Below are 26,368 nucleotides of genomic sequence, written 5' to 3' on the forward strand. Positions count from 1 at the left end.
GACCAAACAATTAAATACCATGGGAAAATGTTGCTAGAGAATATGACTCTGTTCACACTTATCAGACAGCACACAAACGGATGGATGGATTAAATACCTGTGTGAAGAAGAAGAGAGGAGAGTGGATTAACAGCTTCCGGCCATGGTCTAACTGCACTTGTAATTATTGCACTTAAAATCTATTGCACGCGTGACCCAGCACGCGTGCTATTCCCAGCCAGAGCTGAATATATATGAAATGAAATGTCTGCTAGAGGCCAGCACCAGTTGGTCATACTGAGTAATTAGCCAATTAGCACTGGGCTAGAGCAGGCAATGCTATGTAAGATAAACACAGAGGCCATAAACCAGTGAAAGAGAAGGCTTTGAACATTTTAAAATAGAAACAAAACAAAAAGACAAAAAGATGCAGGACCAAACAATTAAATACCATGGGAAAATGTTGCTAGAGAATATGACTCTGTTCACACTTATCAGACAGCACACAAACGGATGGATGGATTAAATACCTGTGTGAAGAAGAAGAGAGGAGAGTGGATTAACAGCTTCCGGCCATGGTCTAACTGCACTTGTAATTATTGCACTTAAAATCTATTGCACGTGACGCGCCCCTGTGCCTGTGTCGCGCTGCGTTGCGCACGCGGGAGCTTACCCGGAGCCGGATCAGATGGGGGTAGTAGTCTCGTGGCGGTGACCCGGTCCGTGCCCAGGGAGTCAGACTAAGTGGCGCTGTATCAGCGGTAGATGTTGGACGACTACGCCACCCGTTGAGTACAGCTATGGAGCTGCTGCTGCAGGGCAGACCGCTGAGGCCGGTGGTAGAATTGTGCAGCGTGATAGTATAACCCCCAACGGGAGGGGTATGGCCTCAGGGCAGCCGACGTGGATGATGGGGGGTAGCAGGAACCACTCGGAGACGGTACGGTGTAGTTCAGGGTCTTTACTGGTGACAACGATAGACCCTCCCGGAGTACTGGCTAGCGATTGGGGCCTGGTCAGTCCTTGAGCAGATGGGATCTCCCCTGGCCAGGCGGAGTTGTAGGCCTCCCAAACTAACGATACTCTTCTGGCTACCTTGCTAGAAGCGAGTATAAGTAGCCCACGTCCCTGAGTGTACCGTGTGGTGCTCACCCGTATGGCCGGTGACTCGGGGCCTTCTAGTAGCTTCCGCTCCACGACGGCGGTGCTGGTCCCATGCGTGTGACCGTGCCTTCGGGTTTCTTGGCCAGAGGACCTGAAATCCCCTGCCGGGCGGATTCTGCTGCTGGGTAGGAGTTAGTCCCCACAGCCTCGGACTCCGGGTCCGGTAAGAAATCTTCTCAGTCAGGGCGAGCTCTGCAGCTGCCAGCCCCTGACTCTTTGTAGTACTGCTCCCACAGAGCTCCCGTTGTTTCTTCCTATGCTGCTTCTCTTCTCTGTCTCTACTTCTTCTCTACTCCCTAACCCTGCCTCAGCCCTAGGTTTATATAGGGGAAGTTCTTCCCCTCCCAGGACAGGGCAGGAGGTGTGGCATGCACAGGATCCCTGACCAAGAGACCTCCCACCTGCTCTCAGACATAACATTGCCGTTACTGTGGAAACCAGACCCCTGGGGTGCCACATTCCCCCCTAGTGAAATTTAGTACTCCGGGACTAAACATATTTTTAGAAAAACATAACAAGGTATAAACAATAATAATACAATAAGAAAAACACATAAAGATGGTTACGGCGTGTCCGCAACCGGGTGCAGTCTTTGAAGAAAAGCAAGGTGTCCATTTCACCAAAACAGGGAGACGTAACCAGGTAGGGGTCTGTCCTGCCCCGAGTCCTTAACAGTCTTTAGTCCATTCCTAGGTTACGCTCCAACCATGTACAAGGATTCCCGGTAAATCCACCAAGGACTCCTATAAATAACTAGAAACACATAATTATACACAAGCAACAAGAAAAACAGGTAACCACAAATAAAACAATTTATACACTTCAAATCCTCCAACGTGCGGGTAACTGGCCTCTAGTGGCCCTAGTGGACCTACGGAGCTGACTGTCTAGCCCTGAACTACAGGGTGTAGGAGCTGTCAAGGGTAAACTGGGCAGCTGTCTACCGGCTCTTTGGCTCACTAGGGGTACGGCAGGCTCACTATAAGCAGAGGGTTGATCCTCCTGTTCTGCTTGTGTGGAGTCTTCTGCCTCCTGGACCGGCTGCTCTTCCAGCTCTACCTGTTGCTCCGTAGGCACTTGGGATGCTGGTTGGAGGAACGTGAGGACGGGTACCACAACTGCACCATTGACTTGAGTCCAGGACCGAGGGAAGTCTCCGAGCACAGTACTAACCATATCCTCCCTTTCCTCTACGGGTCGATGATCTTCTTGTTCCTCTTCAGGGTTCCGTAGCTGTTCAGGACACTTCTTCAGGTGATCCCGGGATACAATGGCTATGGTCTCCCCTCCGTCTTTACTGATGGTACAGACTTTCGGGTTCTCGTGGCTTGAGGGCAGTACGGTGTACGGGTCCTTCTCCCACTGGTCGTCCAACTTGTGGAGCCGTCTTTTCCTCTTCAAGACCTGCTCTCCGGGTACCAGGGGAACAGCGGGAGCATACTGGTTGTAAGTTTTCTCTTGTCTTTCCCTAGCCTGACAGAGACTTCACTCCACGCTCTCCTGTACTTTCCGGTACTGCTGCTGCCTCTCTGTGTCCCAGTCTGCTTCTGGTGAAGTGTCCTCGGGTGTCAGGACTCCAATTTCCAGGTCAACAGGTAACTTACCAGGTCTCGCCCTCATTAGGTAAGCCGGGGTACAGTTGGTGGAACCTACCGGGATGTGGTTGTATAGGTCCACCAGATCGGGCAGCTTCTCAGGCCACAGACTGCGTTCTTCCAGGGGCAACGTTTTCAGGAGATCCATTACCACCTGGTTCATTTTCTCACAAAGTCCATTAGTTTGCGGATGATAGGGTGTCGTCCTTATCTTCCGGCAGCCATACAGATTGCAGAATTCCTGGAAGACCTCCGCTTCAAAGGCAGGTCCCTGGTCCGTCAGCACTTGGTCCGGGTACCCGTGTGGACGGCAGAAGTGCTGCTGGAAGGCTCTAGCTGCTGTTTGAGCCGTTAAGTCCTTAACGGGGACGACAACCAAGAACCGGGAGTAATGATCCACAATGGTTAACGCGTAGACGTAGCCACTTCTGCTTGGGGTCAGTTTTACATGATCCAAGGCTACCAGTTCCAACGGCTGCCGGGTGACGATGGACTGCAGGGGAGTCTTCTGGCTGGCACGGTCCTTCCTTCTTAGGTTGCACGGGCCACAGTCTCTGCACCACCTCTCGATGGTTCCCCTCATGCCTACCCAGTGGAACCGCCCACGCAGCAGGAACTCCAGCTTCTTCCATCCGAAGTGTCCAGCCCCGTCGTGGTATGCCTCCATCACCATGGCTGCGTCTCTCCGTGGCACCACTACTTGCCAGATTAGTTCATGCGTCCGGGAGTTAACCATTCTGCGGCACAACTTCCCCTTGTAAAGGAACAGTCGACTCTTCTCAGCCCACAGTTGCTTGGCTTCCTCCGGAGCGTCTGGGTCAAGGCGAGCCTCTGGCCGAGTCAGCATCTCCTTCACCAGCCGGACGGCAGGGTCACTGTCTTGCGTTTCCTCCCAGTTGTAGTGAGGCAAGGGGTTAAACGTAGCGGCTTGCTTACTCCTTACCCGATGGGAATACTGGATAGTCCCATGACGGTGGAACGCGGGGAGTTCGACTTCTTCCAGTCCCTCTGGATCTTCTCCTACGTCCGGTAGGTTTGGCATCCTGGACAGGGCGTCCGCGTTGGTATTGGAGCGTCCTGCCCGGTATTTGATTGTGAACTCGTAGTTGGACAGACGGGCCATCCATCTCTGCTCTAGGGCACCGAGTCTTGCCGTGTCCAGGTGTGTCAACGGGTTGTTATCCGTGTACACGGTGAACCGGGAAGAAGCGAGGTAGTGCTTAAAGCGTTCGGTGACTGCCCACACCACTGCCAGGAACTCTAGCTTAGATGAGCTGTAATTCTCAGGGTTTCTTTCGGTGGGTCGCAGTTTTCAGCTAGCGTAAGCGATTACTCGTTCTTTCCCCTGCTGGATCTGGGACAGTACAGCTCCTAGCCCGATGTTACTTGCGTCGGTGTAGAGGATAAAGGGCTGGCTGTAATCAGGGTACGCCAGGATTTCATCCCCCGTGAGGGCCATCTTCAGCTGGCGGAAGGACTCTTCTTCTAACTACTCCCATTTGAAGGGCGGCTTCTGGTTCTTGGCCTTCCGGGACTGGCCTATCAGGAGGTCCTGCATAGGAGCTGCCTTTTTGGTGAAACCGGGGATGAATCTGCGGTAATAGCCTACCAACCCGAGGAACTGCCGCACTTCCTTTACACTGGAGGGACTTGGCCATTCCTTAATTGCGGTGATCTTATCAGGGTCAGGAGCCACTCCGTCAGCGCTCACCACGTGTCCCAGGTACTGCACCTTTGGTTTCAAGAGGTGACACTTGGAGGGTTTTACCTTTAAGCCGTAGCTTGCCAGAGCTTCGAACACTTCCGCCAGGTGTTTCAGGTGGTCCTCATAAGTCTTGGAATATACGATGACATCGTCCAGGTACAACAGGACCGTCTCGAAGTTTCTGTGGCCCAGACAGCACTCCATTAATCGTTGGAAGGTTCCCGGTGCGTTGCAGAGTCCGAACGGCATACAGGTAAACTCGCTAAGTCCCATCGGGGTGGTGAATGCGGTCTTCTCCCGGTCCGCCTCTGCTACAGGAACCTGCCAGTACCCGCTAGTGAGATCCAAGGTAGAGAAGAAGTTAGCAGATCTTAAAGCAGCCAAAGACTCCTCTATCCTTGGTAAGGGGTACGCATCCTTGTGTGTGATACGGTTAATTTTCCGGTAATCTACACACATCCTCATGGTGTTGTCTTTCTTTTTGACTAAGACTAGTGGAGCTGCCCAGGGGCTACAGCTATCCCTGATCACCCCAGCCTCCTTCATGTCCCTAAGCATCCCCTTGGCGTGTTGGTAGTGTGCAGGGGGTACGGGTCGATACCTCTCTTTTATGGGAAGATGGTCTCCCGTGGGGATGTGGTGTTCTACCCCCTTGACTCGCCCGAAGTCTAACAGGTGTTTACTAAACACTCTCTCGTACTCTTGAACCACCCGATAGACTCCCTGTTTCTGGTGTGAGGGAGTGGAGTCAGTACCCAAATGTAGTTGCTGACACCAGTCCTCCATTGTTTCTTTAGAGCCGTTACCTTCCTCCGGGGAAGATGGAGGCAAGGGTTCTACGGACTGTATGGAATTTTGATTGATGGTATACAATTTGGCTAGCGTGGCATACCGGGGCAGGTACACTTCCCTCTTCCCGATATTTATTATGCGAACGGGCACCCTCCCATGGCGTACATTGACCACCCCCCGTGCTGTCAAAATGGTGGGCCTACTGTCTGAGTAAACTGGTTCTACCATTGCCTGGTAATCTCTACCTCTCAGACCAATAGCTGCCCGGCACCAAATCATCATTTCACTTTTTGGGGGCATGGCAATAGGGAAAGGGTCACACATTCTTACGCTACCAATCTCACCACCGGAGAGTTCTATCTGTTGCCGTCGCATCAGTGCCCGGATCTCTTTCTGGAGCACTCGCTGCTGGCCGGAGCTGGCGTTCTTGGCAACCTGTTGTAAAAGGAAAATCACCTCTGCAAGACAATTTTCAATTACATTAGTTCCTAGAGTTATCTTTGGGTGACTCTCGTGTTTGTCAATGTCTACAATGATCAGTCTCTGTGCTGCCAGTTCGACTCTACCGATTTTAATGGTCACCTCTTTAAATCCAATCTGTGGCACGGGCTGACCATTGCTGGCGATGATACTCAAGTCGTCGTCAGGGTAGCGGGTGATATCCGAGTCATTCCAGTACTGCTTGAAGAGCACGTACGGGATAGTGGTGACCTGTGACCCGGTGTCCAATAGGGCACTCATAGGGATGCCATCCAGTACCACAGGCAAGACTGGACGTCCTCCCACATATCTGTCGCGCCAGTTCGATGGGCCTGATGATCTTTTTCCTGGGGTTTGGCCCTCTACCCCAGGTTGTGCCAGTTTAAAGGACAGTACCTTGCCATATGTCCGGGTTGATTGCAGCGGCGGCAGATGGGTTGTCCGTCCTCGTTGTATCGGTCGCTGGGTCTTCCTCTGGCCGGTGGGGTCCTCCTTGGTCGACGCCACGGGATGTCCTCCGGTCCGGATGCCAGCTGGATCTTCCCTGGAGTGGAAACCTGTAAAGACTGCACAGTTCGGGTTAGCGCGGCAACGCTTTTAGCTAGCTCTTGGACCTGATGGTGCAGGTCTGGAGCCGGGTCATTGTTCAAAGCCTGCGCATCAGCTCCCACAGGCCCTGCCGACAAGGGTGCCGCCTCCTGGTGGTAAGTGGTAGTGGGGCGTCTGTGGGTCACAACGCCACCTGGTGCCGGTTCTCGGAGCACCCGGATGGCTCTGTCCTTGAACTGTGCAAATCCCAGATGAGGGTCCTGTAAGGCCATTGCCCGCAACTGGGTTCGGTGGGCATTGCAATATAAACCCTCTATAAATTGTTCAGTCAACAGCCTGTCCTCGTCTCCCACGCCGTCAGGGTCGGTCTGCTTAATGGCTCTCAGGGCCTCTTGTAGGTTCAGGGCATAGTCCCTTATACTCTCATGTGCCCGCTGTTTGCACCCGTAGAATCTAAGCTTGATCTCGGCTGAGGTGCGGGTATCAAAGGTGTCCCTCAGCCGGGTTAGTATCTCTGCGACAGTCCTCCTCCCAGGTGGCCAGGACTTTACCTCCCTTTGGGCTGCCCCGGTTAATTGGGCCACCAGGATGCTCACTTTTTGCTCCTCTGTGAGGGGATACACCTGGAAGAGGCTATCCAGCTTTTCTCTAAAGTCATGCAGGGTATGTGACTCCCCTGAGTACTGGGGTAGCCAGGCTGCCCCCGGGATATAGGGCATGGTGAAAGGCATGACCGCAACGGCGGTGGCGCTGGCGGGGGTTGAAGCAGTGAAGCTCTCCTCCGTATCCGACATCCTTCTCCCCCCTAGTGGACCGTGGCCTACCTTGCGATGATCCTCTTCCGTAGGCCGCGGCTCCGCAGTGGATCGTCAGGGTTGAGGACCTTCCGTCGCGCTCCTGTGACGTCAGCGTCTGCTGGGCTCCTTCCAGGACCTTACGCGACGTCTGGACGTGAGGCGGGGCTTCAGTTCTCGCGCGATTTTGGAGTCCACGCCCCTCTTCTTCCCGCGCGGCGTCTTCAAGATGGCGTCCAACGGCGGGAAAACTCCACGGAAGGCGGGAAGAAGGCTGAAAATGGCGCCGGATGGCGGGAATCTTCACCGATGGCGGGAAGAAGGCTGAAGATGGCGCCGGATGGCGAGAATCTTCACCACTGGTAAGTTTGAACAGTCTTTTTCAGGCACGCAGTACCCGGTGGTTGCGGGCACGAGATCCTGCCGACTACGCCAAAAATTGACGCGCCCCTGGGCCTGTGTCGCGCTGCGTTGCGCACGCGGGAGCTTACCCGGAGCCGGATCAGATGGGGGTAGTAGTCTCGTGGCGGTGACCCGGTCCGTGCCCAGGGAGTCAGACTAAGTGGCGCTGTATCAGCGGTAGATGTTGGACGACTACGCCACCCGTTGAGTACAGCTATGGAGCTGCTGCTGCAGGGCAGACCGCTGAGGCCGGTGGTAGAATTGTGCAGCGTGATAGTATAACCCCCAACGGGAGGGGTATGGCCTCAGGGCAGCCAACGTGGATGATGGGGGGTAGCAGGAACCACTCGGAGACGGTACGGTGTAGTTCAGGGTCTTTACTGGTGACAACGATAGACCCTCCCGGAGTACTGGCTAGCGATTGGGGCCTGGTCAGTCCTTGAGCAGATGGGATCTCCCCTGGCCAGGCGGAGTTGTAGGCCTCCCAAACTAACGATACTCTTCTGGCTACCTTGCTAGAAGCGAGTATAAGTAGCCCACGTCCCTGAGTGTACCGTGTGGTGCTCACCCGTATGGCCGGTGACTCGGGGCCTTCTAGTAGCTTCCGCTCCACGACGGCGGTGCTGGTCCCATGCGTGTGACCGTGCCTTCGGGTTTCTTGGCCAGAGGACCTGAAATCCCCTGCCGGGCGGATTCTGCTGCTGGGTAGGAGTTAGTCCCCACAGCCTCGGACTCCGGGTCCGGTAAGAAATCTTCTCAGTCAGGGCGAGCCAGCCCCTGACTCTTTGTAGTACTGCTCCCACAGAGCTCCTGTTGTTTCTTCCTATGCTGCTTCTCTTCTCTGTCTCTACTTCTTCTCTACTCCCTAACCCTGCCTCAGCCCTAGGTTTATATAGGGGAAGTTCTTCCCCTCCCAGGACAGGGCAGGAGGTGTGGCATGCACAGGATCCCTGACCAAGAGACCTCCCACCTGCTCTCAGACATAACATTGCCGTTACTGTGGAAACCAGACCCCTGGGGTGCCACATTCCCCCCTAGTGAAATTTAGTACTCCGGGACTAAACATATTTTTAGAAAAACATAACAAGGTATAAACAATAATAATACAATAAGAAAAACACATAAAGATGGTTACGGCGTGTCCGCAACCGGGTGCAGTCTTTGAAGAAAAGCAAGGTGTCCATTTCACCAAAACAGGGAGACGTAACCAGGTAGGGGTCTGTCCTGCCCCGAGTCCTTAACAGTCTTTAGTCCATTCCTAGGTTACGCTCCAACCATGTACAAGGATTCCCGGTAAATCCACCAAGGACTCCTATAAATAACTAGAAACACATAATTATACACAAGCAACAAGAAAAACAGGTAACCACAAATAAAACAATTTATACACTTCAAATCCTCCAACGTGCGGGTAACTGGCCTCTAGTGGCCCTAGTGGACCTACGGAGCTGACTGTCTAGCCCTGAACTACAGGGTGTAGGAGCTGTCAAGGGTAAACTGGGCAGCTGTCTACCGGCTCTTTGGCTCACTAGGGGTACGGCAGGCTCACTATAAGCAGAGGGTTGATCCTCCTGTTCTGCTTGTGTGGAGTCTTCTGCCTCCTGGACCGGCTGCTCTTCCAGCTCTACCTGTTGCTCCGTAGGCACTTGGGATGCTGGTTGGAGGAACGTGAGGACGGGTACCACAACTGCACCATTGACTTGAGTCCAGGACCGAGGGAAGTCTCCGAGCACAGTACTAACCATATCCTCCCTTTCCTCTACGGGTCGATGATCTTCTTGTTCCTCTTCAGGGTTCCGTAGCTGTTCAGGACACTTCTTCAGGTGATCCCGGGATACAATGGCTATGGTCTCCCCTCCGTCTTTACTGATGGTACAGACTTTCGGGTTCTCGTGGCTTGAGGGCAGTACGGTGTACGGGTCCTTCTCCCACTGGTCGTCCAACTTGTGGAGCCGTCTTTTCCTCTTCAAGACCTGCTCTCCGGGTACCAGGGGAACAGCGGGAGCATACTGGTTGTAAGTTTTCTCTTGTCTTTCCCTAGCCTGACAGAGACTTCGCTCCACGCTCTCCTGTACTTTCCGGTACTGCTGCTGCCTCTCTGTGTCCCAGTCTGCTTCTGGTGAAGTGTCCTCGGGTGTCAGGACTCCAATTTCCAGGTCAACAGGTAACTTACCAGGTCTCGCCCTCATTAGGTAAGCCGGGGTACAGTTGGTGGAACCTACCGGGATGTGGTTGTATAGGTCCACCAGATCGGGCAGCTTCTCAGGCCACAGACTGCGTTCTTCCAGGGGCAACGTTTTCAGGAGATCCATTACCACCTGGTTCATTTTCTCACAAAGTCCATTAGTTTGCGGATGATAGTGTGTCGTCCTTATCTTCCGGCAGCCATACAGATTGCAGAATTCCTGGAAGACCTCCGCTTCAAAGGCAGGTCCCTGGTCCGTCAGCACTTGGTCCGGGTACCCGTGTGGACGGCAGAAGTGCTGCTGGAAGGCTCTAGCTGCTGTTTGAGCCGTTAAGTCCTTAACGGGGACGACAACCAAGAACCGGGAGTAATGATCCACAATGGTTAACGCGTAGACGTAGCCACTTCTGCTTGGGGTCAGTTTTACATGATCCAAGGCTACCAGTTCCAACGGCTGCCGGGTGACGATGGACTGCAGGGGAGTCTTCTGGCTGGCACGGTCCTTCCTTCTTAGGTTGCACGGGCCACAGTCTCTGCACCACCTCTCGATGGTTCCCCTCATGCCTACCCAGTGGAACCGCCCACGCAGCAGGAACTCCAGCTTCTTCCATCCGAAGTGTCCAGCCCCGTCGTGGTATGCCTCCATCACCATGGCTGCGTCTCTCCGTGGCACCACTACTTGCCAGATTAGTTCATGCGTCCGGGAGTTAACCATTCTGCGGCACAACTTCCCCTTGTAAAGGAACAGTCGACTCTTCTCAGCCCACAGTTGCTTGGCTTCCTCCGGAGCGTCTGGGTCAAGGCGAGCCTCTGGCCGAGTCAGCATCTCCTTCACCAGCCGGACGGCAGGGTCACTGTCTTGCGTTTCCTCCCAGTTGTAGTGAGGCAAGGGGTTAAACGTTGCGGCTTGCTTACTCCTTACCCGATGGGAATACTGGATAGTCCCATGACGGTGGAACGCGGGGAGTTCGACTTCTTCCAGTCCCTCTGGATCTTCTCCTACGTCCGGTAGGTTTGGCATCCTGGACAGGGCGTCCGCGTTGGTATTGGAGCGTCCTGCCCGGTATTTGATTGTGAACTCGTAGTTGGACAGACGGGCCATCCATCTCTGCTCTAGGGCACCGAGTCTTGCCGTGTCCAGGTGTGTCAACGGGTTGTTATCCGTGTACACGGTGAACCGGGAAGAAGCGAGGTAGTGCTTAAAGCGTTCGGTGACTGCCCACACCACTGCCAGGAACTCTAGCTTAAATGAGCTGTAATTCTCAGGGTTTCTTTCGGTGGGTCGCAGTTTTCGGCTAGCGTAAGCGATTACTCGTTCTTTCCCCTGCTGGATCTGGGACAGTACGGCTCCTAGCCCGATGTTACTTGCGTCGGTGTAGAGGATAAAGGGCTGGCTGTAATCAGGGTACGCCAGGATTTCATCCCCCGTGAGGGCCATCTTCAGCTGGCGGAAGGACTCTTCTTCTAACTTCTCCCATTTGAAGGGCGGCTTCTGGTTCTTGGCCTTCCGGGACTGGCCTATCAGGAGGTCCTGCATAGGAGCTGCCTTTTTGGTGAAACCGGGGATGAATCTGCGGTAATAGCCTACCAACCCGAGGAACTGCCGCACTTCCTTTACACTGGAGGGACTTGGCCATTCCTTAATTGCGGTGATCTTATCAGGGTCAGGAGCCACTCCGTCAGCGCTCACCACGTGTCCCAGGTACTGCACCTTTGGTTTCAAGAGGTGACACTTGGAGGGTTTTACCTTTAAGCCGTAGCTTGCCAGAGCTTCGAACACTTCCGCCAGGTGTTTCAGGTGGTCCTCATAAGTCTTGGAATATACGATGACATCGTCCAGGTACAACAGGACCGTCTCGAAGTTTCTGTGGCCTAGACAGCACTCCATTAATCGTTGGAAGGTTCCCGGTGCGTTGCAGAGTCCGAACGGCATACAGGTAAACTCGCTAAGTCCCATCGGGGTGGTGAATGCGGTCTTCTCCCGGTCCGCCTCTGCTACAGGAACCTGCCAGTACCCGCTAGTGAGATCCAAGGTAGAGAAGAAGTTAGCAGATCTTAAAGCAGCCAAAGACTCCTCTATCCTTGGTAAGGGGTACGCATCCTTGTGTGTGATACGGTTAATTTTCCGGTAATCTACACACATCCTCATGGTGTTGTCTTTCTTTTTGACTAAGACTAGTGGAGCTGCCCAGGGGCTACAGCTATCCCTGATCACCCCAGCCTCCTTCATGTCCCTAAGCATCCCCTTGGCGTGTTGGTAGTGTGCAGGGGGTACGGGTCGATACCTCTCTTTTATGGGAAGATGGTCTCCCGTGGGGATGTGGTGTTCTACCCCCTTGACTCGCCCGAAGTCTAACGGGTGTTTACTAAACACTCTCTCGTACTCTTGAACCACATGATAGACTCCCTGTTTCTGGTGTGAGGGAGTGGAGTCAGTACCCAAATGTAGTTGCTGACACCAGTCCTCCATTGTTTCTTTAGAGCCGTTACCTTCCTCCGGGGAAGATGGAGGCAAGGGTTCTACGGACTGTATGGAATTTTGATTGATGGTATACAATTTGGCTAGCGTGGCATACCGGGGCAGGTACACTTCCCTCTTCCCGATATTTATTATGCGAACGGGCACCCTCCCATGGCATACATTGACCACCCCCCGTGCTGTCAAAATGGTGGGCCTACTGTCTGAGTAAACTGGTTCTACCATTGCCTGGTAATCTCTACCTCTCAGACCAATAGCTGCCCGGCACCAAATCATCATTTCACTTTTTGGGGGCATGGCAATAGGGAAAGGGTCACACATTCTTACGCTACCAATCTCACCACCGGAGAGTTCTATCTGTTGCCGTCGCATCAGTGCCCGGATCTCTTTCTGGAGCACTCGCTGCTGGCCGGAGCTGGCGTTCTTGGCAACCTGTTGTAAAAGGAAAATCACCTCTGCAAGACAATTTTCAATTACATTAGTTCCTAGAGTTATCTTTGGGTGACTCTCGTGTTTGTCAATGTCTACAATGATCAGTCCCTGTGCTGCCAGTTCGACTCTACCGATTTTAATGGTCACCTCTTTAAATCCAATCTGTGGCACGGGCTGACCATTGCTGGCGATGATACTCAAGTCGTCGTCAGGGTAGCGGGTGATATCCGAGTCATTCCAGTACTGCTTGAAGAGCACGTACGGGATAGTGGTGACCTGTGACCCGGTGTCCAATAGGGCACTCATAGGGATGCCATCCAGTACCACAGGCAAGACTGGACGTCCTCCCACATATCTGTCGCGCCAGTTTGATGGGCCTGATGATCTTTTTCCTGGGGTTTGGCCCTCTACCCCAGGTTGTGCCAGTTTAAAGGACAGTACCTTGCCATATGTCCGGGTTGATTGCAGCGGCGGCAGATGGGTTGTCCGTCCTCGTTGTATCGGTCGCTGGGTCTTCCTCTGGCCGGTGGGGTCCTCCTTGGTCGACGCCACGGGATGTCCTCCGGTCCGGATGCCAGCTGGATCTTCCCTGGAGTGGAAACCTGTAAAGACTGCACAGTTCGGGTTAGCGCGGCAACGCTTTTAGCTAGCTCTTGGACCTGATGGTGCAGGTCTGGAGCCGGGTCATTGTTCAAAGCCTGCGCATCAGCTCCCACAGGCCCTGCCGACAAGGGTGCCGCCTCCTGGTGGTAAGTGGTAGTGGGGCGTCTGTGGGTCACAACGCCACCTGGTGCCGGTTCTCGGAGCACCCGGATGGCTCTGTCCTTGAACTGTGCAAATCCCAGATGAGGGTCCTGTAAGGCCATTGCCCGCAACTGGGTTCGGTGGGCATTGCAATATAAACCCTCTATAAATTGTTCAGTCAACAGCCTGTCCTCGTCTCCCACGCCGTCAGGGTCGGTCTGCTTAATGGCTCTCAGGGCCTCTTGTAGGTTCAGGGCATAGTCCCTTATACTCTCATGTGCCCGCTGTTTGCACCCGTAGAATCTAAGCTTGATCTCGGCTGAGGTGCGGGTATCAAAGGTGTCCCTCAGCCGGGTTAGTATCTCTGCGACAGTCCTCCTCCCAGGTGGCCAGGACTTTACGAGTATAAGTAGCCCACGTCCCTGAGTGTACCGTGTGGTGCTCACCCGTATGGCCGGTGACTCGGGGCCTTCTAGTAGCTTCCGCTCCACGACGGCGGTGCTGGTCCCATGCGTGTGACCGTGCCTTCGGGTTTCTTGGCCAGAGGACCTGAAATCCCCTGCCGGGCGGATTCTGCTGCTGGGTAGGAGTTAGTCCCCACAGCCTCGGACTCCAGGTCCGGTAAGAAATCTTCTCAGTCAGGGCGAGCTCTGCAGCTGCCAGCCCCTGACTCTTTGTAGTACTGCTCCCACAGAGCTCCTGTTGTTTCTTCCTATGCTGCTTCTCTTCTCTGTCTCTACTTCTTCTCTACTCCCTAACCCTGCCTCAGCCCTAGGTTTATATAGGGGAAGTTCTTCCCCTCCCAGGACTGGGCAGGAGGTGTGGCATGCACAGGATCCCTGACCAAGAGACCTCCCACCTGCTCTCAGACATAACATTGCCGTTACTGTGGAAACCAGACTCCTGGGGTGCCACACACGCGTGACCCAGCATATTTCTAACATATCTATCTACCTATTGTGACAAACTCACTGGTAAAGTGCTGGAGGGGATATATGTTTCCCTGAGGCTATTAGCTTTAGTAAATTAAAACCGTTAAGTTTCAGCCAGCATGTTATTTGCTGAGAGGGGTTAATCCACCATTTGTAAAAGGGCGTATTTTTATATCTCCACCATATCTCCACCCCAGGGTGTGGTCTTGGGGTTAAAAACACAGCCTACTGAGGCATTAGTTGTTCAGTGTATCTGGAGAGGCATACTCCAGACAGGATATGTGTGTTCTGTGCTGATCTGAACCATGTGGAGTTGCTAAACTCTGAGCAGGCGGATCTCTGCCAGCACAAGGACTGTGTTGTACGTGACCACTTTGTTTTGTTTGTTTTCCCGTTTTGCCCAGCGGGTTGTGTTTATTTTTATGGACTCAATGTTGGTTTATGCCACATTATAATAAACCAACAAGAGATTTAAATAGGCAGCGTACCTGTATCTACCTCTGTGTGCAGCTGAGTGAGCGATCTACCACACTATGTATCTAATATCTATCTATATCATATCCCTATCTCTACATACCCTTTCCTTTGTAATATACATGAAGATATTGTTACGGGGCCGGGTGGTGGAACCTCTGTGCCGAGGTGCAAGGAGGGACGCAGAGGGGCGTGACTAAGTATCCACCCGAACCGACCCTGGTCGTACGGCAGCTAACGACACCGTGACCAGGGAGGATCCGGGCTGAGGGACCAGGTGCTACTCTGGGGACGACCTTGTAAGAGAGCAGGTGACTCCCACGGGTCAGATGGCTGGGACTGACCGGTATGGCGGATGGACACGGCAAGCAGGCGGAAGTCTCTGGTAGCTGGCAGGTGGTCACAGTTCGAGAAAGCAGGGCAGGTAACAGTCTTTAGGTTTACCAGGAAGATGGTCACAGCAAGTGACGGCAGGGTCTCCAGGCAGGCTGGCAGGAAACAGGCAGGTGCTCCCAGGTGAGCGGGCAGACAGACGAGGCGGGTAACTGGCAGGTAACTGGTGGGCGCTCCCAGGTGAGCAGGCTGACGGACACAGCAGGTAACAGGCGGGTGCTCCCAGGTGAGCGGGCAGACAGACGAGGCAGGTAACAAGCAGGTAACTGGCGGACGCTCCCAGGTGAGTGGTCTGACAGACGAGGCAGGTAACAGTCAGGTAACTGGTGGACGCTCCCAGGTGAGCGGTCTGACAGACGAGGCAGGAACAGTCAGGTAACTGGTGGACGCTCCCAGGTGAGCGATCTGACAGACGAGGCAGGTAACAGGCAGGTAACTGGAGGACGCTCCCAGGTGAGTGGTCTGACTGACAAGGCAGGTAACAGGCTGGCAGGCTGGACGAGGAGTCAGGCTAGTAGCGGAACCTGAGGGCTGAAGCACAGGTGAGACACAGTGCAAACAACTTTGCTCGGGCACCTCCATTTTGGAGGAGGTGCCTTATATATGGGAAGTCCTCCGGCAATTGGCCGGGGACTCCTTAGGATGACGCGCGTGGACCCTTTAAGAGAGGTGGAGCGCGGGCGCGCGCCCTAAGCTCAGTGCCCGGGAAGGGGGAGCGCGCGCGCCGGCAGCAGCGAGGGAAGGAGCGCAGGAGGACGACGCGCGCTGAACAGGAAGGTGAGAGGGACGGCGTCTCTGCCTAGCAGGAGGCAGAGACGCCGATGCTACAGATATCTGGAGATATATCGTAGGGCCACATGCACATGTGAGTATTTGGTCAGTATTTTACCTCAGTATTTGTAAGCCAAAATCAGGAGTGGAACAATCAGAGGAAAAGTATAATAGAAACTCGTCACCACTTCTGCATTTCTCACCCTCTCATGGTTTTGGCTTAAAATTACTGAGGTAAAAAACTCTCCAAATACTGAACCCGTGCATGTAGCATTAGTGTCTTTCTTACCTGGACATGAGGCTTCTGCTTCACATTTCGGATAAGACAAGATCAAGAGTCCGCTGATAACGCACAGTGTATATCGTGATAACCCTTTCATGGTTGCTTTCTGTCTCCCGTCCACTGATCTATGCAGAACTTATGTATCTCTAACATGGTTACAAACAGACAGTGTCCCAATATGCCTCACATTTCCCGTAATGTCCGGCTGACCCCTGATCATTAAAGAGAAAATTATATCTTAAGATGATGCAGCCAATGGCTGATTCCAGTGTATTTATTTATTTTAAACTGGTCCTTTGTGGGTGGCAGTAAATGTAAAATACAGATGGTTGATTAAGGTGTAGGAGACATTTTTATTTTGTTATTATTTTAATGAGAGCATAGAATTGTGGTGCCAAATTTCTTTTCATAAAAGAGTGAAGGTAAAATGTCCACAGACATAAAGATATACAATTGTCTGAGGGTAAATAAAGTGAGATCTATACTGAGTCGATGGGATCTATTGGCTTTTAAAATGTTTACATGTAATCTCTTTTGCCGTATTGATGCAGAACGAGGCAGATTACACCATTTAGGCCTCTAAGAAAGCAGGGTGGCAACCCCTGTACTGGCTACAATTGTGGCTACATTGGTTGTCAGTCGCCCATTTATCAGAAAAAACTTCATTAGAACTCCGCAGAAATGGACTACATGAGTACTGAGCACATTTCTATTACTCAGCAGATCTGACTTTCATCTCTGATCTCTTGTAGGAGTAATTATAACCCTTTCCCGAGTACCAATTAACTCCATCAGCAAAGGATTCGTGTTTCCCGAGAAGGTAGAGCCCATTGAGGTTGGATTGGTGGCACTGGTTATACCACCAGGCTCCCTTGTGCAAGTCCACACAACTTCTGCTATCGGCGTCATTGTCTTGGTCCAGAGTGGAGAACTTCATCCCATTCTGGAAGGACAGAGAATCTCCTGGACCGAGATACAAAATATTATAGCGACATCCATGACTTGTCTACAACATAGAGGCCATTACACCATTGCGCCTTACCTGCATCACTACTAACAAAGCCTTCAACCTCCAACCTGTATTTCTCTGACTTTCCCATCACCTTAAAAGACTTGTATTTAGCAAAAGAGTTTTAACTATTGAAGTCCTGCAGATCAACTAGAAGCTCCCAAGTACCTGTGAGAAAAGCAAAAACAATCAATTCCTAAAAGCTTAAAAAATTAATCTATTAGACTTAATAATAAAGCAGTATGCAGGTCATAAGCACCTCTTTAAAGACCTCATCCCACTAAATACAATTATTTTTTATACACAGAATAATTGATTAATGTGAGATCTCGGGGGATCTGAAAGTCAACTGTGTGAATGAAATGGTAGTAAGTAGTGATGCTCGCTACTACCCAATACTCGCCCAAATATCTCAGTGCTTGAGATGCTCAGTGCTCAGCGAGTATTTTTGAAATCCTCAGGTGGGAGCTCGGGTCCCGCCCTGCATGTTTGGTGCTGTTTAGACAGCGAATTAACATGCAGGGATTACTGCAGTAATAATACAGACATTTTTGAAAATGTGACAAATATTATACTCCATTTAAAATGGGCAAGGCACGTGGCAAGGGACGGGGAAGTGGACATGATGGTGATGGTGCACGCAGAGGCAGAGGCTGTGGGCAAGCTGAGATTGTGCCTGCTGAGGGAGCACAACAAGCTCCCACATCATGTCGCCCTACCTTCCTGTCCCACTTTCTAGGGGGCCGCGGAACACCACTCTTGAAGCCAGACCAGTGTGAAAAGGTTGTTGGTTGGATAGCAGATAATGCTTCCAGTCACTTTGCCCCCACCACCACTGTCCTGTCTCAGTAGCCATGAGTCTGGACCACATATTCCTAACCCTGATCCTCCTTCCTCCCACCATGCTGAGTGCCCAGAGACAAGTGATCCCACACTTGGACACTCCGAACAGCTGTTCAGTTTTCCATTTATAGATTGGGACCTCTCCCCCAACCCGCTTGAAGCAGGGCATGAGGAGATCGCATGCAGCGATGTCCAAATATTTGAGCAGCCACGGTCACACAAAGGCGACAGTGGGAAAGTGCAAATACTGTTGCAAGAGGTGGATGATGATGAGACATAATTGCCAGCAAGTCATACAGAGGCCCAGGGTGCATACGTGGAAGACACCATAGACTGTTCAGCTGTTGTGGTTGCACTCTAATCCCCTGTCCATGGCGCAGGCGAAGATGCCTCCCACCCTGCACCTGTCGTTTGACACTTGCAACCACCACCTTCAGAAACCACGTCCTTGTCCCAGCGAAGTGTTCAGTAGTTTCGACCCCAGTCCGTTGAACGAAAATATGCAGCCAACCACCCACAGTCCACAATGCTAAACTGACACATTTCTCGACTACTTGCACTGGAAATATTGCCTTTTAGGCTCGTGGAGACGGAAGCTTTCCTCAACCTCAAGACAGCAGCCATCCCTCGGTACTCAGTCCCCAGCCGTCACTATTTCTCCTGGTGTGCCGTCCCCGCCTTACACAAGCACGTGTCTCAGAACATTACCAGTGCCCTCACCAATGCAGTTACTGGGAAGGTCCACCTAACCACGGACATGTAGACAAGTGCTTGTGGCCAGGGACGGTACATCTCACTGACAGCACACTGGGTTAGTATTGTGGAAGCCGGGGTCCAGTCGGACCCTGGGACGGAACACGTCCTTTCGATGCCGAGGATTGCGGGCCCTAGGTTAATCAGTGTTGCCCCCACATTTTACAGCTCCTGCACCTCCTCCTTCTCTTCAGCCTCCATCTCCGAAATGACCACATCAGTCAGAAGTTGGAAGCACTGAAGCACTGCCTTAGCCAAGTGGCAACAGGCTGTGCTGAAGAACATATGCTTAGGTGACAAACCGCACACCGCTGCAGAGTTGTTGAAAGCTGTAACAGAGCAGGCAGATTTCTGTCTCTCACCGCTGAACCTACAGCCAGGCATGGTCGTGTGTGACAATAGCCGAAACCTGGTGGTGGCTCTGAAGCTAGGCAACCTCACACATGTACCATGCCTGGCCCATGTGCTCAACCTCGTGGTTCAACGGTTTTTCAAAACCTACCCGAATCTGCCTGAGCTGCTTGTGAAAGTACACCACGTGTGTGCCCATTTCATAAAGTCAGCTACAGCTTCCGCAACCCTCACCGTGCATCAGCATTTGCAGCTTCCAGCTCACCGACTGGTGTGCGATGTCACCACGTGTTGGAACTCAACGTTGCATATGTTGAGAAGGATTTGTGAGCAGAAGAGGACAGTTGTTGAGTACCAGCTTCAACACGCCCATCCGTATTCAGGTCAGCCTCCACACATAAGAACTGATGAGTGGGCATGGATGTCTGACATCTGTGTCATCCTCTAAAACTTTGAGGACTCCATCAAGATGGTGAGCGGTGATGACACCATAATTAGCATCATCATCCCACTTCTTTGAGGCATTGCAGGCGGAGCACGATGAGATGGAGCAAGGAACTATACAGGGTGATGCTACACAGCCCAGCCTCATCTCATTTCAACACAGATTGGGTGATAATGAGGAGGAGGAGGAACAGGAGCATTTTTTTAATGAGGCCCTCCTCTAAGTCTCCTCAAAGGAGTATTGGAGTGCATCCTATTTTTTGGCAGCCCTTGCAGTCACTGCACATGCAATAACAGTATAGAAGTCAGACTCCTTTATAATGGGAACATTTTTTTTAATGAGGCCCTCCTCTACGTCTCTTCAAAGGGGCATTGGAGTGCGTCCTAATTTTTGGCAGCCCTTGCAGTTACTGCATGCGCAATAACAGTATAGGAGACCCACTCCTTTATAATGGGAACATTTTTTTAATGAGGCCCTCCTCTACACCTCTTCAAAGGGGTATTGGAGTGCATCCTAATTTTTGGCAGCCCTTGAACTTGCAGCATACGCAATAACAGTATAGGAGACCAACTCCTTAATAAGGGGGAAAAAAAAGTACTGAGGCCCTTCAATGCATCTATTCAAAGTGGTATTGGAATGCGTCCTAATTTTTAGCAGCCCTTGAACTTGCTGCATATGCAATAACAGTTTAGAAGACCCACTCCTATGTTGTATGTTGCAATACCAGATGGCCTTTGTTGAAGAATTATTAAAAAAAATCCCATATGACAACGCTGATCACAGTTTCTTGGAAAACCAAGGAGTACAGGCGTGGGAGAAACAAAGCAGATGCAGCAGAAGCAGGGGAACGCTGTAAAAGGTCTGGGACAGTTTTGTCAGACCTTCCCAGCGCCCAGGACCTGATGCACGGGTTACTCAGACAAGGAGGTAAAAGTTTTGAAACATGTTGAAGGACTACCTTGGTGACTGTACCAGCGTCCTCTGTGATTCCTCTGTACCTTACAACTATTGGGTATCCAAGCTGGACACGTGGCATGAACTGTCTCTCTATGCCTTGGAGGTCCTGGCCACTAGCGTTTTATCAGAGATGGTTTTTAGTGCCACTGGGGGTATTATAACATATTCGCAATAACAGTATAGGATACCCACTCCTTAATAATGGGAAGGCCAATTCAAATCGATTCTATATTCTACAATATTACCTCTCTTATCTGAAATTAGTTTATGGGTGAGCTATCGCAGTATGGATAGCGTATTACACCGATCCAGCCAGGTATTGTTGCCTTATACTGCGCACTGCTGCAAAAAAAATAAAATTAAAAATCTATTCTATTCCCTATTGATATCACTGTTAGCTGCATTTACAATGGGGACAGGTTCAAGGTGTCATCAGCTGGAGATGAGTGTTTTTCATTGTCATCGAATACATCTCTTCCACTGTACATTACTTGATTGATATTTTCCAAGCACTCGTTGACAGATACATATTACTCTGTCGCCTCATTGGGGGACACAGGACCATGGGTGTTATGCTGCTGTCCACTAGGAGGCGACACTATGCATAATCTGAAAAAGATTAACCGTGGCTCCTCCTCTGCAGTATACACCCCTGGACGGCGTCAGCCTTCTCCAGTTTTTGCTTAGGGTCGCATAGGAGGCACACCTAAAACTTTTACTCCGTTTTTTTTTTCCAGGACAAGGTAGTTCTCCGTACGGTCCCATCCTTCCTTCTAAAGGTTGTGTCCAACTTCCACCTCAATGAGGAAATTTCACTGCCATCCCTCTGTCCGGTCCCGGTTCATAGAGTGGAGAAGGCTCTGCATACGCTTGACCTTGTCAGGGCATTGCGTATCTATGTGTCTAGGACTGCGCCCTTCCGGAAATCTGATTATCTTTTCCTTCTTCCGGAAGGCGGCCGCAAGGGTCTGCCAGCTTCCAAAGTTACCCTTGCCAGGTGGATCAAATCCACCATACAAGAGGCCTACCGCCTCAAAAATTCTCCTCTTCCAGCAGGTATTACGGCACACTCTACACGTGCGGTAGGGGCCTCCTGGGCCCTTCAGCACCAGGCTTCGGCACAACAAGTGTGTAAGGCAGCCGCCTGGACTAGCCTACACACGTTTACCAAACACTACAGGGTTCATACCTAGTCCTCAGCAGACACGAGCCTGGGTAGACATATTCTGCAGGCGGCGGTGTCCCAATTATAGGGGCCTGTCTACACAATATTCGTCCATTGCTTCCCACCCAGGCGACAGAGTAAAGGAGATTTTTGTGTACTCACCGTAAAATCTCTTTCTCTTAGCCTCTAATTGGGGGACACAGCTCCCACCCTGTTGCCCGTTCCGGGCCGTTGTTATGTTGAGTTCTCATATTGTTTTTTTCTTTAGCTCGTACATAGTTGCCTTCTTATAGGCATGGTATGTTATCCATGTTACGTTCCTCCTATTGCTTTTGCACAAAACTGGAGAAGGCTGACGCCGTCCAGGGGTGTATACTGCAGAGGAGGAGCCACAGTTAATCTTTTTCAGATTATGCATAGCGTCGCCTCCTACTGGACAGCAGCATAACACCCATGGTCCTGTGTCCCCCAATTAGAGGCTAAGAGAAAGAGATTTTACGGTGAGTACACAAAAATCTCCTTTTTTTAATGGTGATCTTCATTCACAAATTCGTGTAAACAGGCAGAGTTGATTGCATCCATTCAGAGTTTGTTGCTGCCACGTCCAATAAAAACTTTTTTGGGCCGGTTAAAATCTATTTTTTATTGTACAATATTACCTCTCTTATTTGAGAATCGTGTACGAGTGACCTATAGCAGTAGGGATAGCGTCTTACAGGCATCTAATCAGGGATTATTGTATTATACTCCATGCTGAAAAAAAAACATCTATTCCCTATTGATAACGCTATTAGCTTCTTTTAAAATAGGCACAGGTGCTAGATGGTATTATCAGCTGGAAATGAGTGTTCATTCTGGATGTGTTTGATCGTGTCCCACACACCACATGATCAGATAAGGTAGTAAAATGTTAAAATTACATTTACTGGTGAATGTATGTTTCACCGTTGAAAGAAATGCAAAAGTGCAAAAATGCATCAAAAACACTGTGTGAACATAGCCCAAGGTGTGGAGGAGCATTTTTGTTTTTGGTTATTTATTTTACCTTATATATATAAGTCATTACCCTTAAAAGAATGATCTTAACTTTTTTTTTCAGGGAAATCCATTTTTTGCTTCATTTTTGTACGTTTTATTGTCAGTTCGTAAAAGTGGTGTAATACTCTGACAGCATTATTCACAGCAGAGATATGGGAGTCAGAGATGCTTCCAGGGGTCTTCCCCATGCTGTTACATGTCATTTGAGCACTGTTTCCATCGATTTGACCAATTTTTAGGCCCACTCCAGACCTCCAGGTGGTGGGCCGCTGGAAAAATGCTTGAGTTTCCCATTGACTTACATTGGGCCCATTACTCGGGTTGAGCACCCGAGCATTATGATTTGCTTGACCCGAGCAACGAGCACTCAAGCATTTTAGTGCTCGCTCATCACTAGTAGTGAGTATGAGTGATCACTCCTCCATTAATTTTTATGGAACTTTGCTGTTTCTATGGTCCATAGAAGTCAATGTTGTGGTGGTCGCACATGCTCACTACCGTTCCTTTCACACAGGCGACTTTGGAGCCCAGTCTCAGATTGATAGGAGTCCCAATAGTAGGAAGAGAATGGAAGTGAATGGAGGCTAAGGGTAGGTCATCAATATCTTAATCCTGGACAACCCCCTTAGACAATACAAGGTCTGGCAAGTTCTTCTAGAATAAACTGTATTATACATACATTATGTTATACTTTAAATTGTTTTTCTTATTATAATTTTAAAGAGGACAAGTAGTATGGGTCACAATGATGAGCGTTCGAGAGCTGCACCCTATTCATCTCTAAGATAAGTACCCACATCTGATTAATGATGGGCCACCCTTGCTTGGCATCTCCATTGCTACTCCCCAGCATTAGTCATAGGAAGACCTGATGATCATTTACCTGATGAAGTTATCTTGTGAATATTTTCATTCCCCAACCAGAACTCAGATTGTCGGCTGCCAAATCCCATCTTGTAAGACTCCCAATTACACTGAAAGTTAACTGAGCCATCATAACGCCTCTGCAAGACCTACCAAGAAACAAATGCTGAATCCTGGACCTGATCCTTGTATGTTACATTACTGAGGGCATGACATTGCACAATCTCCCATTTAATTTCTAAGCTTTCTTGATTGATACCCAATAATGCATGATAAGAGTAGACGTACAATCCAGCCGCCCCCGTCAGTGTGCATATCACATAAGACTCTTAGTGATTGGTTCCAATCGAGACATATAATGTACCAGTCACTGAGGGTGAAACCTTTCTCCAGCAGAGATTTACAGTCCCGTGCAGCTGTAATACACAAGAATAAGTAACAAGAAGGAGAAGTGGAAGCCTAGCATAATACAACAAATCTCATTTCAGTTTGGGGATTGGTTTGGTATCAGACACATGGATAATCTGGTTGAATTTTACACTTCTTATAACTTCACCATATCATATCAATCTCCACATCAGTTTCACCTTTAGCCATCTTCAGATACTGGTCCAACCAGACCCTGTACAGTCATCATTCACCTCTACTATCAGCTCATTCTCTTCTAATGTCTTTACCCTTCCTGAACTTTCTACTAGGAAGAAAGCCTCATTCACATCATACTTAAAGAGTTTGCCCACTACTATATAAAATGTCCCAATGTATTTAAACAGTGGAAATAAGTGTTTTTGTCAATACCTTCTGCTGTGCATCTTGCATGACAGTGGTGCTATTGTTGACCCCTCACAGGCATCACGCGACCCCAGCTGCAGCCGGCTCCGACATCTACTGATGTCACGTCAAGTTCCGGCTGCAGTCAGGCGTGACCCAGTGACCTGCTCCCCACTAATTGATGGGCTGTTGGAGGGGTTTCCCTGCGCGTCACAGCTTAGCATTCACTGTGCGCTTTCCCTCACCTGCATTCATTGGGAAAGCGTGCGGTGTATGTGTCACGGGTATGTCAGAGGTGACAGACAGTCGCCCTGCAGTTGGTTGCAGGAGATCTCTACATTTGGCATTGCAGACAGCTTCTTAGATGAGAAGCTGTCTTTAGGACCTAGCGGCTACCTCCCTTAGCTCTCTGGCCTGGGTGTATATATGACGCGCCCCCTGGGACATATTCCTTTTTGAGGGGAATACCCGGCACCGGATCAGATGGGGGGGTTGTAGTCTCCGAGCGGCTGTGACCCGGCCCGTGCCCAGGGCGTCAAACTCAGTGTTATGTGGCAGTCCTACAGATGTTATTAAGAGTTCTTTTGTGTCGACTACGCCACCCGTTGTGATGCGGTCACTGTGGCCGCCGCTGCAGCAGGGTCCGCTGAGGCTGATGGTGGGTGCGCAGCTTGGTGGGATAACCCCCAACGGGAGGGGTATAGCCTCAGGGGGGACAGGTGCAGAGGATGGGGGTTGTGGTGGTGCAGTGCAGACGGCAATGAAGACAGAGTCGGGTTGTGCAGTTAAGGGTGTTTACTTACTGCAGATGTTGTACTGGTCACTCCAGCTTCGAGTGACCACCCGAGCCGTGCTGCGTCCACCAGGTCCTGGATCCAGCCAACCCCCAAACAAGTCCGGAGCGTGGCCCTGAGCTCTCCTTCTGTCCCGTTCTCTGGCCGTCCCCACCAGTGATCCACCTAGGTCCAGCTCCCTCGGGCCTTCTGTTGGGACACCCTTGGCCTTGGGTTCCCTGACCCTTCATGTGGTGTGCCTTCGGGGTGGATGTGATGGGTGGCCGTGGCAGATGCTGCCCACGGCCTCCGGTCTCTGGCTAGAGTGTGTTTTCTGCCCCCGCCAGTTTGGGATCCGGTACCCTGTGCCGACTCTTCACCCGGGGATTTAAGTTGGGTTCTTGGAGTCCTCTTTTCTGTTTCCCCCTCTGGGTCTCTCTTCTCCTCTCTCACTCTGGGTCTCTCTTCTTCTCTGCTGGCTGACTTGTTCTCTGCATCTGACCCTGTTCTTAGTTGGTGCCCACCTTATATACACCCTCTATGTGTGAGCTCAGGTGACCAGCACCCAATGAGCTCCTATCTTTACCCAGGCTGCTCCCCCTATCTGCCCCTACACTACTTGGGATGTACCACCCCCCTCCCACTCCAGCCAGGAACAGACTCGGTCGTACCTGCACATTTCTAAGTGGGAGTACCGTCGGCCTGTTCCCCGGAAATGGGATGTATGTAGTGCATGCAGCCTACCGAGCTCAGTTCCACACTCCATCCTTACCCGGGAGTGGAATATCACACCTCTGGGTTGAGGTGCAATACCCCTGTAGCAGCCGAATCCTCAGGGTGCTACATTCCCCCCTGGTAAATCACAGCACGTCCTCGGGCTGTAAGACATAACACCAAAAACATACAAATTTTTGCATAAACATATTAAACATATAAAACAACATATATTTGCATAAAACTTTTCAGATAAAACATTCTCGTCGCCTCTGGCTCCTCCTCCGGTCACTGTGCAACGTGTGACCGGGTAAAGTGCGACAGTCTCTCTGGAAAACTGGTTTTCCTATAAAACCAGTAGGGGGCGCTTTAGGAAGCGCAACTATATACAGGGGAAGTTGGCCGCTCTCAGTCCTCGGCCAGGTATTGGGGAGGAATGACCGCTCTCAGTCCTCGGTCAGTGGAATTAAGGGAAATACGGGTAACAGTTCACACATGCTGGTCCCAACGGGGACTATATTAGCAACAGCAA

The 26,368-nt window shown here is 51.0% G+C and overlaps 1 pseudogene; it reads right to left on the reverse strand.

Annotated features, from left to right (window-relative positions):
* Positions 1-16,529: 16,529 nt before the first annotated feature.
* LOC141155482 (ficolin-2-like) lies at positions 16,530-24,604 on the reverse strand (annotated as a pseudogene).
* Positions 24,605-26,368: the final 1,764 nt, after the last annotated feature.

The sequence above is a fragment of the Phyllobates terribilis genome, unplaced genomic scaffold, assembly GCF_046119375.1.
Source record: "Phyllobates terribilis strain yellow unplaced genomic scaffold, ASM4611937v1 Scaffold_7__3_contigs__length_470593459, whole genome shotgun sequence".
Taxonomy (NCBI): domain Eukaryota; kingdom Metazoa; phylum Chordata; class Amphibia; order Anura; family Dendrobatidae; genus Phyllobates; species Phyllobates terribilis.